This window comes from Gopherus flavomarginatus, unplaced genomic scaffold (assembly GCF_025201925.1).
Source record: "Gopherus flavomarginatus isolate rGopFla2 unplaced genomic scaffold, rGopFla2.mat.asm mat_scaffold_143_arrow_ctg1, whole genome shotgun sequence".
In the NCBI taxonomy this organism is placed as follows: Eukaryota; Metazoa; Chordata; order Testudines; family Testudinidae; genus Gopherus; species Gopherus flavomarginatus.
In genome coordinates, this window is record NW_026114699.1 from 84,621 (window position 1) to 101,025 (window position 16,405).

The 16,405-nt window shown below is 49.5% G+C and overlaps 1 long non-coding RNA gene across 1 annotated transcript; it reads right to left on the bottom strand.

Annotated features, from left to right (window-relative positions):
- Positions 1 to 14,627: 14,627 nt before the first annotated feature.
- LOC127041993 (uncharacterized) lies at positions 14,628 to 15,198 on the bottom strand. The gene is made up of 3 exons (XR_007771802.1): positions 14,999 to 15,198; positions 14,853 to 14,907; positions 14,628 to 14,774 (listed from the first exon to the last, which is right to left on the bottom strand). It is a non-coding gene; the product is annotated as an uncharacterized LOC127041993 (long non-coding RNA).
- Positions 15,199 to 16,405: the final 1,207 nt, after the last annotated feature.

Here is a 16,405-nt window from a genome sequence, read left to right on the forward strand (position 1 = left end):
TTAGGGTTTGTCCTTTTTGTTTCACCTCTTCCTCCATCCCTCCCTCCTCTTCTTCTCTTGCTTCTTTTGTCCTTTCTCCTGTTCCCTTCCCAACAACAGGATGGAGGTGTGTGTGTGTGTGTTGCAGGGAAGTCCTCTGCAGCTCCCACTATGGAAGGTCCACCCAAAAATGTGGGACTGAAATAGTGCTCGGGCAGTGATCCCCACCGGTGACCTGGGCCATCCTTTGGGCTCTCTGGTGAGAACCCTCAGCCTCCCGTCCTCCGTCTCTACCCTGATTGGTTGAGCAGGGGGTTATTGACAGGGAGGAGACTCAGGTCCTTGTTGTTCTCTTTTAAGATCAAGTAAATAAGTCAGAACCAGTTCTATCTTTGATTAATTTTGCTGCTTCTCTGCATTAATTGTCTCTGAGCAGTTGATGATTCCCTCTAACATTGCAGTTCTCCTCAAATACTTGCTGAATAATTACTGTCACTGTTGTTGGTCTGGAGCTCATCTGAGCGCACAGTATTCAGGTCATTCAATGTCTGAAATTCAAGATCCGATGGTTTGTTTGAAAATCAGGGCTCTTGGGTCCTATTGCCAACACTGCCTCTGACGGGCTGTGTGACCTAAGACAAGTCAATTCTCCTTTCTCAGCCTGAGCTTCTCCCTCTTTCAAGTAGGGATAATAATGATCCGCTCTTACCTACCTCATGGTGGGTGAAGGATGCGGATCCATTTGGGAGTGTCACTAGAAGTAGTGCATAATATGAAGTTTCCCATCATGTTTACTCAGAGCAGATTATGACATAATAGATTAGCTGAAATAGTCTATTTAATTTGTATTTTTTTATTTTGAAATTGTTAATAGTAGCAACGACTTAGCTCAGATTGAAGCATCTTATCTAACGGTTGAGATGTGTCTCCTCTTTGTGTGCGAGGAGACAATTTAACACACTCTGACAAAGAGGAGATGCTTTTGTTTTGCAACAAAATATTTTTGCAAAGATCTTTCATCCCACTTGTTATGATTTTGAGAAACAAACTGGTTTAGTCTAAATGGGATTTTCGGACAGAAACGGTTTGAATGAAATTTTCCCACCATCTCGATTCCTGGGCTCTGGGGTGTTTTCATCTGTTAGAACAGGAGTCAGAACTGGTTGCTTCTCTTTCTGGCTCTGCCATCGCCTTGTTGTGTAGGCCTTGGGTAGGTCACTTCCCTTCTCCCATCTGTCCAATCGGAACAAGAACAGTTCTCGAACTATGGGCAGTTTAGAGCCCAAGTGAGATAAGGGGCGTTAAAGCCTCTGTGAATGAGAAAGGGGAGTTTCACAGTGTTTAGCACCAAGGAATTCTAAAGTTTGCTAAAATGTCTAGTCTGTGGAAACAAGAAATGGTCGGGGCCAAACTTATTAACCACTGCCTTTTTAAAGCCCATTCAAAGATGTGAGTCCCTATCTTTTAGGTACCTGTGGTTCTTTGCCAGCAGCAGAGAAGAGGTTCCTGCCTCCGTTTTTGTGGCCTTAACAAAACCAGGTGTTGTGCCCCAGTTCTTGTCTGAGACCCCTGAAAAAGAACATCTTCCCATCCATGAACAAGACAGGACCTATCTTTCAAAGGGGAACAAAAAGACCTCTGGGACTTACAGACTAGCTAGCCTGACTGCCATAGCTGGAGAGATCCTGCAATACATTCTTAAACACTCAGTTTGTCAGCAGCACCTACAGGATGATTTGGTTCTTATGACTAGTGAGCGTGGAATTGTCAAGAACAAATCATTCCAAACCAATCCTCTTTCCTTCTTTGGCAGGGTTCTGGGCCTGGTAGAGGTGAGTAAACAATAGATGGGATCTAGCTTGGTGTTACTAAAGCTTTTGACACAGTCCCGTAGGACATTCTCAGAAGCAAACGAGGGAAATGTAGTCCAGCTGCAATCAGTGTAATGTGGGTGCAGAGCTGCTTGAAAGCCAAGACTCCAGGAGCCCTTCTCCATGTTTAGCTGCCCAACGGGGAGGGTGAATCTAGTGGGTCTGGCAGGGATCAGTCCGGTGTCAGGTACTATTCTATATTTTCATGAATGATTTGGAAAATGGAGTGGAGAGCATGCTCCTAAAGTTTACAACTGACACCAAGCACTTTGGAGCACAGGATTGAAATTCAAAACACCCTTAACAAATTGGAGACTTGGTCTTCTTGAGCCAAACTCCATGGTTAGGGCTCTCTCTCTGCACTGGGCTGAAGTGAAACCCCAGAGCCAAGCACTCCTCCTGGGCAGTGAGCTCCGACCTTGATTGGTCAGATGCTGCTTAGCACTGTCAGAGCAGCTTTTGCTGGGGGATTCTCCCAGCACTTTCCAATAGCGGGAAAATATGAAATCCCCATTTGACTGCTGGGGACAGAGCCGAGAGTGGGGAGCAACTTGCCCAAAGTCCCCAGGCAAAGGAAAACAACCAGCAGAGGAACCAATAGGAAACCCAGCAATGGAACTCAGGAGTCCTGGGGGTGTGCTATGGTGACCAGATGTCCCAATTTTATAGGGACAGTCCGAATTTTGGGGTCTTTTTCTTATCTAGGATCCTATTACCCCCCACGCCGTCCCGATTTTTCACACTTGCTGTCTGGTCACCCTAGGATGTGCACATGTGTGGGTCCCAGCTGCTCCCTGCCCCCCTCATTGAAGCAGATGTGCAGGGTTACTGCCCTGGGAAGTGCAGGGCACCAGTGGATGTGGGGTTGGCTGGAGGTAGGGTCTGGCTTCAGGCAGGGCAAGGGCTGCGGGGCTGGCTGGCTTCAGGCAGGGGGGTGCATCAGGGGTTGGCTGGAGACAGGGCAGGGAGGATGCGGCTGGTGCAGGCAAAGCAGAAGGTGCAGGGCTGGCTGGAGACAGAGGCTGACTGCCGGCAGGGCAGGGCAGGGGGTGCAGGGCTGGCTGCAGGCAGGCCGTGGGGCAGGGCCGGTGCAAGGAAGTTTCATGCCCTAGGCGAAACTTCCACCTTGCACCCTCCCCCCCCCCGCACCTCTGCCCTGAGGCGCCCCACTCGTGGCAGCTCCCCCCTCCACCCTGAGGCTCCCCTCTTGTGGCAACTCTCCTGCTCTGCCCTGCGGCACCCCCCTCGCCCGAGCTCACCCCTGCTCTGAGCACGAGCACCCCGAGCACGCCATGGCCGCTTCACTTCTCCCACCTCCAAGGCTTGCAGCGCCTAAGCCTGCCAGGCAGTCAAGCACCCTCCTCTGAGCCACAGCAGCCCTGACAGTTGACAATAGAGGCACCTTAACCCCTGAGTTCCTTCAGTGTGTCCCCCTCGGGGGTCCAGCTCCGATCACCAGATACTCGGGGTATGTCTATACCACCTGCCGAATCAGTGGGCAGCGATCGATCCAGCGGGGGTTGATATATCGCGTCTAGTGTAGATGCAATACATTGAGTGCTCTCCCCTCGCCTGCTGTACTCCAGCTCGGTGAGAGGCGCAGGCAGAGTCTACGGGGAGCTGCAGCAGTCAACTCACCGTGACTGTGACATTATAAGTATAATCTGATATCTCATTGAAAGGTGACAGGGCCAGAAAGAGTTAATTAACTCACCTCTCCGACTGACCTGACCCGTGGGTGAACCTTAAAAACTGGTTAACAAGATATGTAAATGAACAGAGCTTTGAAATGCAAGTCTGCAGTGTTAGAGGTAGAAGGGGATGTGTTTGCTCAGGTCTTGTGATGTCAGCAAACAAGTCTTGTCTATTGCTATAGTTTTAATTCAAAGAGCAAAAAAAGAATATTAACATTTATGATGATACTTGAGTGAAATAGTATTATTGTCTGTGTCTCTTTGAAGGTTGTGGTAATCTGTATCTGAACTGTTTGATGGATGTACTAATTGCCAGGATGTTTGGAAGAAGAGTTAAGCCTATTGTTTTCTCAGGCTGAAAGGCTGCTGGAAATGTTTAAGAACCTGGGACACGATCCTTCTTCATCTCAGATCTGCTTTGGGTTTCAAGAGGGGGAAACCTTAAGCCACAAGGATTGAGATCCCCAGTCATTGACTGGAGCCACCCTGAATATGGACATTGGATTATAACCTATGGACTATTTCTAAAAGGACTTTTGGCAACTACAAGCTCATCTCTACTTTGTATCTGAACCTCAAAAATTGAATTCAAGTCTATATGTCTATTAATCTTTTAAGCAACACTCACTCTCTCTCTTTTCTTTTCTAATAAATTTTAGCTTAGTTAATAAGAATTGGCTATAGCATGTATTTTAGGTAAAATCTAAGTTATAATTGAACCTGGTTATGTGGCTGATCCTTTGGGATCGGAAGTATCTTTTCTTTTATATGATGAAGTAAGATTTTCAGGAATCATCATCATATCTAACAGGTGTGTCTGGACGGAGGCCTGAGGCTGGGTACTTTAAGGGAACTGCGTGGTTTAAACTTCTAAGTAACCAGTGAGATACTACAGAAGCTGTTTTGTGCTGGCTTGGTAAATCTAAGTATCGAAATAACCAGCAGCGTTTGGGATTTGTCTGCCCTGTTTTGCTGGCAATTCACTCTGATTGAGTGAGCTGAGCTGGCTCCCGCGGGCAGCACCGTCACACCTACAGCCAGGCTGCAGAGGTCCGGGGGATCTTAGGGGCCTTGGGGTGCACAGATACCTATGTCCAGGCCATAGCGGTCCCTGGGGGGCTTAGAGAGTTTGGGGGGGACACAGATACCAATCTCCATGCTCTAGGGGTCCCATGGGGGCTTAGAGGGTTCGTGGGGGGCACATATTCCTACATCCAGGCTGTAGGGTTACCAGGGGGGCTTAGGGGGTTAGTGGGGGGCAAAGATACCTACGTCCAGGCTGGAGGCATCCTGGGAGTCTTAGGGGATTTGTGGGGGCCACAGACACCTATGTCCAGGCTGTAGGGGTACCAGTGGGTTTTAGGGGTTCGAGTGGGCACAGATACGTATGTCCAGGCTGTATCGTTCCCAGGGGGGGTTAGAGGTTTTGTGAGGGGCACAGATATCTACGTCCAGATTGTAGATGTCCCGGGAGGGGGGGTTAGGGGGGTTGTGGGAGTGGAAATACCTATGTCCAGGCTGTAGGGGTTCCTGGGGGCTTAGAGGGTTTCTGAGGGGCATATATACCTACGTGCACACTGGAGTGTCGCAAGGGGCTTATGGAGTCTATATGGGGTAAAGATGCCAATGTTCTGGCTGTATAGGTCCCTCGGGGGCTTAGGGGGTTTGTGGGGCCACAGATACCTAAGTTCAGGCTGGAGGGATCTCTGAGTGTCTTAGGTATTTGGTGGGAGGCACAGATACCTACGTCCAGGCTGCAGGGGTCTCGGAGGGGCTTAGGGTCTGTCACGGAGTGTGGGGGAGTCCGGTCCTGCACCCCTCTTCCTGGGACTCACAGTGGCTCTCAGCCAGCCAGTAAAACAGAAGGTTTATTGGACAACAGGAGCGAAGGATACAGCAGAGCTTGGAGGCACAAGCAGGACCCCACAATCAAGTCCTTCTAGGGGTTCAGGAAACTTAGTTCCCAGTTTGGGAATCCCTGAATTCCAACCACCCAGACCAAAACCGAAACTGAACTAACCCAACTCCCTCCAGCTGGCCATTTCCTGTGTGCAGCTTCCCGGGCAAAGGTGCTGACCCCTCCCCCCGCCTAGCTCAGGTTACAGGCTGAGCACGTGTCCGGTCCTAAAGTCACCCCCTGCTCTCCCATCACCCACACAGACAGTCCCTACTCCATCACAGCACCGTGTGGCCACACTGGTTAATGCCCAGAACATTTCCTGCATGGAGCAACAGTGACACTGTGTGGCCATGCAGGGAAATGCACAGAGCATTTCCTGGCTGGAGCAACAGTGATTCCATGTGGCCACGCAGGGTAATGCACAGAGCATCACGCCTATGTAGAGGCTGTAGAGATACCTGGGGGGCTTAGGGGTCGTGGGGGGCACAGATAGCTACGTCCAGGCTGGAGACATTCTGGTGGGCATTAGGGGCTTCATGAGGGGCACAAATATCTACGTCAGGGCTGGAGAGGTCCCTGGATGGCTTAGGGGGTTGTGGTGAGCATAGATACATACGTCCAGGCTGTAGTGGTCCCTGGGGGTTTAAGGAGTTGGTAAGGGTCACAGAAACCTACGTACCGGTTGGAGGGGGCCCTGGGGAGCTTAGGGGGTTTGTGTGGCGTACACATAGCTATAACCAGGCTGGTGGGGTCCCTGTGGGTCTTAGAAGGCTGGTGATACCTATGTAGGGACTGGAGAAGTCCTGGGGAGGGCTTTGGGGGTTCCTGGAAGTCACAAATATCTACGTCCAGGCTGGAGGAGTTCTGGGGGTATTAGGGAGTTGTGCGGGGGCACAGATACCTATATCGAGGCTGTAGGGGTCCTGGGGTTGCTTTGGGGCATTTTGGGGTACTGATACCTACTTCCATGCTGTAGGGGTCGCTGGGAGGATCAGTGGGTTCGTGAGGGTGCACAGATATCTACGTCCGGTCTATAGGGATCCTGGGGGGGGGGCTTAGGGGTTTGTAAGGGGCACAGATACATTCATCCAGGCAAGAGGGGTCCTAGGGACCTTAGGGGGTTCATGCTGGGCACAGATACCTGCGTCTAGGCTGGAGGGGTTTTGGGGGTCTTAGGAGGGTTGTGTGGGCACAGATACCTGTGTCGATGCTGGAGGGGTCCTGTCATGTCTTAGCGGATTCGTGGGGTCAGAGATACCTACATCTAGGCTGGAGGGGTTCCGGAGGGATTAGGTGTGTTTGGGGGGGGAACAGATACCTACATCCTGATGGTAGGTGGCCCTGGGTACCTTAGGCAGTTTTTGTCGGTCACAGATACAAACATCCATGCTGTAGGGGTCCCGAGGGACTTTGTGGGGCTCTAGGGGTCACAGATACCTACCTACAGTCTGGAAGGTTCCTGTGGGTATTAAGGGGTGTGTGGGGCATACAGATGCCTACATCTGGGCTTGTGGGTTCCCTGGGGAGCTTAGAGGTTTGTGGAGAGCACAGATACCATTATCCAGGCTAGATGGGTCCTGGTGGGATTAGGGGGTTGTGGGGGGCACAGATACCTATGTAAGCAGAAGCAGGATGAACTCTACCCTCACATCTGGTGGTGAATTATGGCAAGTGTGGAAAAGGATTTCAGGGTCTGATCATGTTTGCATAGACACACCCACCGTGCGTGACATGGCCACGGCAGCCTGGGATGGTTACTTTGGCAGCTATGGTATCCCCAGTTTATTTGTTGTTGGGGTGTGAGATGTGGAGTGTTGTCACCCTGATTGTGTGGATGAGGAACTGTGAAACAGCTTTGAGACAGGGATTCTCACCATCAGTTGAGTGGCACTCACTAGACAAGGGAGTGGGCTCCTTGGATGAGCCAGAAACACCAATTACATCTTTTTCTCTTTTAACAGTTGAACAGTAGAGCTGGTTGTTGAATTTCTTAATAACTGAAGATCCAGGTTCCTGAGCTGAAGTCATTGAAGTGCTGTGTTAAATAGTGGGGGAGTTTGAAACAATATTGCAGAGCAGCTGATGGAGAAGAGCAGTTTGTGGAACACTTGGAATGGCTCACGGAGTGAAGTAAGTTAAGCAGTTTTTGGAGACAGCTGGAGCAGATCACAGGTTGGCTGGTGGAGCAGAGCAGCTGGTGGACTGAGCTGAGCAGTTTGTGGGAAAGGTAGAAGCAGAATCCCACGGAGAGGCAGGGCAGACAGCAGTGGACCACGTAAGGTGCCCCTTTCTACCCAGCCTGGCAGGGGGGAAAACCCGGCAGATAGACTCTTGAACTCTGGGGCTGCGGGACTGTGGGTGATTATGGGGTTGCTGGAGTCTTGAAATATTTGAGGTATTGTACTTTGGAGTCTTGGGGTGATTTGGAGATTGCTAGATTCTAGAGCCCAGAGAAAAGGACACGGCCTAGTTGACGTGTTTTCCAAATTTAATGCTATGTTGTTTATCTCACGTTATTAAACATTTTCTGCTATACCCAGATTCTATGATTGCGAGAGGGGAAGTATTGCCTCTTTGAGGCACCTAGGGGTGTGTATGTAAAATTTTCCCATGTCATTGGGTGAGGGCTCGATCTGGTTTGCATTACGTAATGGGGAAGGGACCCCTATGTATTGAACCCAGTCCTTGCTGCTATCAATTCAGCCTGGCAGACGGGTTCCACCTATGTCCAGGCTGAAGGGGTCCCTGGGGGTTTTAGGGGGTTCCTGGGGGGCACAGAGATCTAGGTCCAGGCTGTAGGGGTCCCTGGGGGGCTCAGGGGTTTGGTGGGGGGCACAGATACCTACGTCCCAGCTGCAGGGGTCCCAGAGAGGCTTAGGGGGTGTCATGGAGTGTGGTGGAATCTGGCCCTGCACCCCTCTTCCAGGGACACACAGTGACTCAGCCAGCCAGTAAAACAGAGGGTTGTTTTGGCCAACAGGAACGAAGGATACAGCAGGGCTTTGGGGCACAACCAGGACCCGTCAGTCGAGTCCTTCTGGGGGTTCAGGAAGCTTAGTTCCCAGTTTGGGATTCTCTGAATTCCAACTACCCAGCTCCAAACCAAAACTGAACTAACTCCCTCCAGCCGACCCCTTCCTGTGTCCAGCTTCCCGGGCAAAGGTGCTCACTCTCTCAGCCCTGCCTAGCTCGAGTTACAGGCTTAGGTCCTGTCCCTCACCGAAAGTCACCCCCTGCTCTCCCATCCCCCACACAGACAGTCCCCACTCCATCACAGTAATGCCCAGAGCATTTTGCGCATGGAGCAACAGTAACACTGTGTGGCCATGCAGGGTAATGCTCAGAGTATTTCCCCGCATGGAGCAACAGTGACACCGTGTGGACACACAGGGTAATGCACAGAGCATTTCCTGCATGGAGCAACAGTGACACCGTTTGGCCACACAGGGTAATGCACAGAGCATTTCCTGCATGGAGCAAGAGTGGCACCGTGTGGCCACGCAGGGTAATACACAGAGCATTTCCTGCATGGAGCAAGAATGGCACCGTGTGGCCACGCAGGGTAATACACAGAGCATTTCCTGCATGGAGCAAGAGTGACACCGTGTGGCCACACAGGGTACTGCACAGAGCATTTCCTGCATGGAGCAACAGTGACACCGTGTGGCCACACAGGGTAATACACAGAGCATTTCCCCGCATGGAGCAACAGTGGCACCGTGTGGACACACAGGGTAATGCACTGAGCATTTCCTGCATGGAGCAACAGTGGCACCGTGTGGCCACGCAGGGTAATGCACAGAGCATTTCCTGCATGGAGCAAGAGTGACACCGTGTGGCCATGCAGGGTAATACACAGAGCATTTCCTGCATGGAGCAACAGTGACACCATGTGGTCACGCAGGGTAATGCACAGATCATTTCCTGCATGAAGCAACAGTGACACCATGTGGTCACGCAGGGTAATGCACAGATCATTTCCTGCATGGAGCAACAGTGGCACCGTGTGGCCACACAGGGTAATGCACAGAGCATTTCCCCGCATGGAGCAACAGTGACACCGTGTGGCCACACAGGGTAATGCACCAATCATTTCGTGCATGGAGCAACAGTGACACCATGTGGTCACGCAGGGTAATGCACAGATCATTTCCTGCATGGAGCAACAGTGACACCATGTGGCCACACAGGGTAATACACAGAGCATTTCCTGCATGGAGCAAGAGTGACACCATGTGGCCACACAGGGTAATGCACAGAGCATGACATCTACTTGGAGGCTGTAGAGATCCCTCGAGGGCTTACGGGGGTTCGTAGGGTCACAGATACCTACATCCAGTATGGGCGGGACCCTGGGAGAGTTAGTGGGGTTGTGAGGGGCATAGGTACTTGTGTCCAGGCTGTAGAGGTCCTGGTGGGGATTAAAGGCTTCCTGGAGGACAGCAATATCTACGTCCAGGCTGAAGGGGTCCCTGGACGCTTAGGGGGTTGTGGTGAGCGCAGTGATCCCTGTGGGTATAGGGACTTGGTGAGGGGCACAGATACCTATGTATGTCCTGGAGGGGTCCCTGGGGGGGGTGCTTTGTGATAGTGTAGGAGACACAGATACCTACATCCAGGCTGGAGGGGTCCCGGGGGGCTTAGGTGGTTTGTGGGGAGGGGCACAGATATGTACATCCAGGCTGGAGAGGTTCCGGAGAGGATTAGGGGTTTTTGCGGATGGCAGAGATACCTATCTCCATACTCTAGGGGTCCCGGGGGGCTTAGGGTTTTTTGGGAGGCACAGATATCTATGTCCAGGTTGGAGTGGTTCCTGGGGGGTTTAGGGAGTTCCTGGGGGGCACAGATACCTAGGTCCATGCTGTAGGGGTCCCTGGGTGGATTAGGGGTTTTCTGGGTGGCAGAGATACCTACGTCTAGGCTGTAGGGGTCCCTGGGAGGCTTAGGGGGTTTGTGGGGGGCAGCGATACCTACTTCCAGGCAATAGGGCTTCCAGGGGGAATTAGTGTGTTGGGGGGGCACAGATACCTAGGTTCAGGCTGGAGGGTTCCCGGGGGGGGGGCTTAGGCCGTTTGTGTTGGGCACAGATATCTGCATCCAGGCTGGAGGGGTACCTGGGGGGGCTAAAGCGGTTTCTGGTGGGCACAGATAACTACCTCCAGGCTGGAGGGGTTTCTCGGCACTTAGAGGTTGTGGGGGGCACAGATACTTCCATCCAGGCTGGAGGGTCCCTGGGGGGCTTAGCGGGTTCATGTGGGGCACAGATACCTAAGTCCAGGCTGGATGGGTCCAGGGGGAGCTTATGGGGTTCAGGGAGCACAGATACTTATCTGTAGGCTATAGGGGTCCCTGGTGGGCTTAGGGGGTTTTGGGGGGGGCCCAGATACCCAAGTCCATGCTGTAGGCGTCCCTACAGGTGCTTATGGGTTCGTGGGGTGCACAGATACTTATGTCCAGTCTGGAGGGGACAGGGGGGGTTGGGGTTTCATGAGGGGCACAGATACGAACCTCCAGGCTGTAGGAGTCCCAGGGAGGCTGTGGGGGTACAGATACCTACATCTAGTCTGGAGGGGTCCTGGGGGTTATAGGGGGTTTGTGGGGGGCACAGATACCTAGGTACAGGCTGTCGGTGTCCCGAGGAGATTAGGCGGTTCACTGGGGGCTCAGATACATCCAGGCTGGATGTGTCCCGAGGAGCTTAGGGGGTTTGTGGGGTGCTCAGACACCTGTGTCCAGGCTGTAGGGATCCGTGGGAGGTTAGAGGTTCGTGGGGGTCACAGATAGGGACTTCCAGGCTGAAGGGGTCGCTGGGACGTTTAGGGGGTTTGTGGGAGTACAGATACCTACGTCCAGGCTAAAGGGGTAATGGGGGTGCTTAGGGAATCGGGGCGGACACAGATACCTACGTCCAGGGTCTAGGGGTCCCGAGGGGATTGGGGGTTGAGGGGGGAACAGATGCCTACGTCCTAGCTGAAGGGGTCCTGGGTGGTTTAGGAGGTTCGTTGGAGTCACAGATATCTAAGTCCAGGCTGTAGGGGTTCCTGGGGCATTCGGGGATTTCTGGGGGTCACAGATACCTACGTTCAGACTGGAAGGGTTCCAGAGGGCTTAGGAGATTTATAGGGGGACAGATACCAACATCCTGGCTGTAGGGGTTCCCATGGGGATTAGGTGGTTTATGGGGGGCACAGATTACTCATAGACTCATAGACTCTAGGACTGGAAGGGACCTCGAGAGGTCATCGAGTCCAGTCCCCTGCCCTCATGGCAGGACCAAATACTGTCTAGACCATCCCTAATAGACATTTATCTAACCTACTCTTAAATATCTCCAGAGATGGAGATTCCACAACTTCCCTAAGCAATCTATTCCAGTGTTTAACTACCCTGACAGTTAGGAACTTCTTCCTAATGTCCAACCTAAATCTCCCTTGCTGCAGTTTAAGCCCATTGCTTCTTGTTCTATCATTGGAGGCTAAGGTGAACAAGTTCTCTCCCTCCTCCTGATGACACCCTTTTAGATACCTGAAAACTGCTATCATGTCCCCTCTCAGTCTTCTCTTTTCCAAACTAAACAAACCCAATTCCTTCAGCCTTCCTTCATAGGTCATGTTCTCAAGACCTTTAATCATTCTTGTTGCTCTTCTCTGGACCCTCTCCAATTTCTCCACATCTTTCTTGAAATGTGGTGCCCAGAACTGGACACAATACTCCAGTTGAGGCCTAACCAGCGCAGAGTAAAGCAGAAGAATGACTTCTCGTGTCTTGTTTACAACACACCTGTTAATGCATCCCAGAATCATGTTTGCTTTTTTTGCAACAGTTTCACACTGTTGACTCATATTAAGCTTGTGGTCCACTATGACCCCTAGATCTCTTTGTGCCATACTCCTTCCTAGACAGTCTCTTCCCATTCTGTATGTGTGAAACTGATTGTTCCTTCCTAAGTGGAGCACTTTGCATTTATCTTTATTGAACTTCATCCTGTTTACCTCAGACCATTTCTCCAACTTGTCCAGATCATTTTGAATTTTGACCCTGTCCTCCAAAGCAGTTGCAATCCCTCCCAGTTTGGTATCATCCGCAAACTTAATAAGCGTACTTTCTATGCCAACATCTAAATCGTTGATGAAGATATTGAACAGAACCGGTCCCAAAACAGAACCCTGCGGAACCCCACTTGTTATACCTTTCCAGCAGGATTGGGAGCCATTAACAACTACTCTCTGAGTACGGTTATCCAGCCAGTTATGCACCCACCTTATAGTAGCCCCATCTAAATTGTACTTTCCTAGCTTATCTATAAGAATATCATGTGAGACCGTATCAAATGCCTTACTAAAGTCTAGGTATATCACATCCACCGCTTCTCCCTTATCCACAAGGCTCGTTATCCTATCAAAGAACGCTATCAGATTAGTTTGACACGATTTGTTCTTTACAAATCCATGCCGGCTATTCCCTATCACCTTACCACCTTCCAAGTATTTGCAGATGATTTCTTTGATTACCTGCTCCATTATCTTCCCTGGCACAGAAGTTAAACTAACTGGTCTGTAGTTTCCTGGGTTGTTTTTATTTCCCTTTTTATAGATGGGCACTATATTTGCCCCCTTCCAGTCTTCTGGAATCTCCCCCGTCTCCCATGATTTCCCAAAGATAATAGCTAGAGGCTCAGATACCTCTTCCATTAACTCCTTGAGTATTCTAGGATGCATTTCATCAGGCCCTGGTGACTTGCAGGCATCTAACTTTTCTAAGTGATTTTTTACTTGCTCTTTTCTTATTTTCTCTTCTAAACCTACCCTCTTCCTGTAAGCATTCACTATACTAGACATTCCTTCAGACTTCTCAGTGAAGACCGAAACAAAGAAGTCATTAAGCATCTCTGCGATTTCCAAGTCTCCCTGGAGTTAGGCCACTGGAGCTGGGGTCAGGGCCCCCACGGGTTGGGCCCCTGGAGCAGGGGTCAGGCAACGCACGGGTTGGGCCCCTGGAGCTGGGGTCAGGGCCCCTACGGATTGGGCGCCTGGATTTGGGGTCAGGACCCACACGAGTGGGGCCACTAGAGCTCGGGTCAGGGCCTACACTAGTTGGAGCCCTGGAGCTGTAGTCAGGGCCCCCACGAGATCGGCACCTGGAGCTGGGGTCAGGGCCCGCACGGGTTGGGCCCCTGGAGTTGCGGTTAGGGCCCAAGCGGGTTGGGCCCCTGCTGATGGGGTCAGGGCCCCCACGGGTTGGGCAACTGGAGCTGTGGTCAGGGCCCCCACGGCTTAGGCCCCTGGAGCTGGGGTCAGGACCCACTCGGGTGGGGCCCCTGGAGCTGGGGTCAGGGCACCCACGAGTTTGGCCCTTGAGGTTGGGGTCAGGGCCCCCACGAGTTCGGTGCCTGGAGCTGGGGTCAGGGCCCGCACTGGTGGGGCCTCTGGAGCTGGGGTCAGTGCCCCCACGGGTGGGGCCCCTGGAACTGGCGTCAGGGCCCCCACGGGTTGAGTTCTTGAGGGTGGCGTCAGGACCCCATGAGTTCGGCGCCTGGAGCTGGGGTCAAGGCCCCCACTGGTTTGGCCTCTGGAGCTGGGGTCATGGCCCACACGGGTTGGGCCCGGGGAGTTGGGGTGAGGGTTCGCACAGGTTGGGCCCTGGAGCTGGGAGGTAAAGGTCTGTTGAAAACTAGGGGCTTTAACTACTCTTCTTCGCTTACCATGGTTCCTGGAAGTTGTAGAGGTAGCTTTGGGTCGTTCAAAAGCGGGGGGTCTGAGCCCCTTTCCCCCCTCCCTGAAAACGAATGCTGTTTTAGGGGTAGACTTTTTGGCCTTTTTTAGTGCCGGCTGGTTTTGTGCAATAAGGGATTTGGATGCGCAGGGCTGTTCAAAATCGCTGTGCTTAATACGCTTGCTTCCAACTGCAGCTGCCCCAAAGGAAATTTCTTGGCGTCTTTAAGCGCGCTCCGCTCCAACATTTCTTATTGAGGAATAACGCTTGATGAGTCTGCCGAGATACATAAACAGAAAGTAAAAAAAAGCCGTGCTAAAAAACAAACAACAACAAAGCTGTTCCTCAAATATATATATTTTAAAAACGTTTTAGCAATAAGGGGGCTAAAATCCGCGTTTAAATACAATGTACAAAATAAAGCGCTCTTATAGTTTACACCACGCTGGGGCGGTACAACGGCACAGTAAAAGCATTAAGGGTTTTCAAGCCCCTAAAATGCACACTATTTCCAACATCAGATTTTTTTATTTTAAAAAACACATATTTAAAAAACAGTTCACACCTTCTTCTGGAATTTCAGGAAAACTATTGGGTGGTTTTGACTTCCATCTTGTTCTAAATTAAAAAAATAAAATTTTTTAAAACATTTTATCTTAAAAATAAATTAATTGTGTAGCATATTAATTACCTTACCAAAGTTTAAAGCTTGTAGCGCGGCATCTGGAATGTCAAGAAAAAAGGCCGCGTCCTATTTAAAAGAAAAAATATTGCCTTTTAACTAAGCATAAAACTGGTGTAATACCTTGGCGACCCACACAAATTAAAGTAAGGTTTCGTACCATGTTGTTGCTCCCCATAACGGTAAAAGTCTTGTATTAGCAATATTTCTTTAACAGGCTTGTTCAGTTTTTTGTTCCTCTATTTATAGGTTTAAACCTGTTTTTAAAAAAAGGTTTTGCCCTCCACCCCCCAAAATTAATATTTAAAAAGGCGTTTCTTTAAAAAAACAGGGTGTGTAAAGGGCACTTTTCTAGGAAAAAAGGCGGGTGTGGCTTGGGGAGTGCCTATATACTTTAGCTTTAATGGCTAAAAATGTTATTTTTTTATAGTAAATGTGTTTAAACAGTTAATAAAAAGCGTTTGTAAATGGTAATGTACCCATTTACACCCTTGTAACCAAAAACTTTTTAAAAACTGCAACCTGTATTTCTTTAATTTGTCTTATGGCCTTAGTTTCTAAAACAAAACTGCTAATTTAAAAATAAACCACGTTAAACTTTTACACAACTTATTTTTCATTGTTAGTAAGTTAAAAAAATTAGGTATTACTTTAAAAACACATTTTAAAACAGTATTTAGCTTTTGTTACAGGGTAAAAAAAAGCCGAAGGCTCTGGCTGTTTAGCTAAGAGCGGAGGGGGAGTTGTCTTAGTTAGTTTTTTAAAAAACGCGGGAAGGTTTTTGGCTACACACCTTAGCTTTTAAACTTTAATGGTTAAAATCTTAGTTTTGATAGTAAATTAGTATGCTTTTTAATACTGTTTTTGGCGTTCTTTTGCTTTAAAAGAAGACCTTGTTATGTTTTGTTCTTTTTATTTTTAATTTACTGACTTACAGAGGCTGTTTTTGCTAACAGCTGCTGCAAAAGCCTGCTGTTTTTACTAAAAAATGGCCCGGGTTAGCCTACAATTAAAAAAAAACAACCTTTTTTTGTTACGACACATTAGTTTTATAACCCTAAACTGTTTTTGCACACTTACATGTTATTAAAACACCTATGCCTAAATAAAGACAATGGGTCTTCAGGTTTCCTTTTCACCTTTATTTGTTAAAAAGTGGGGAAAAAAGCAATCTTCTCTCTAATCCGCAGGTTTACTAAATATGGGGACTATAAACCGCCTGTTACTAAAAAAAAATCTAGGGTGCTTCTGCATAATTTTTTATTACAACACATACAAAAGGGTTGTGTCTTAGGTTTGTCTTTTCGAGTCATTATCCCTTTGCAAAACTTAATGTAACTGTAACTTGTGTTTGTTAAAAAGTTTGGGAAAGAAGTAGCCTTTTTATCTCTGACCCACTGCTCACAGAGGCTTCTTTGCTAACAGGTGCTTTGCCCGACTTTCACATTGTTTTTACTAAAAAAAAACCAAAAAAACCTGTTAGTTTAAAACCTAGGGAAAAACTTTAAAAATGGTGTATTACAAAAAGCTTGTGGTTTTAACTTTTATAAAAACATCTTTGTAAAAG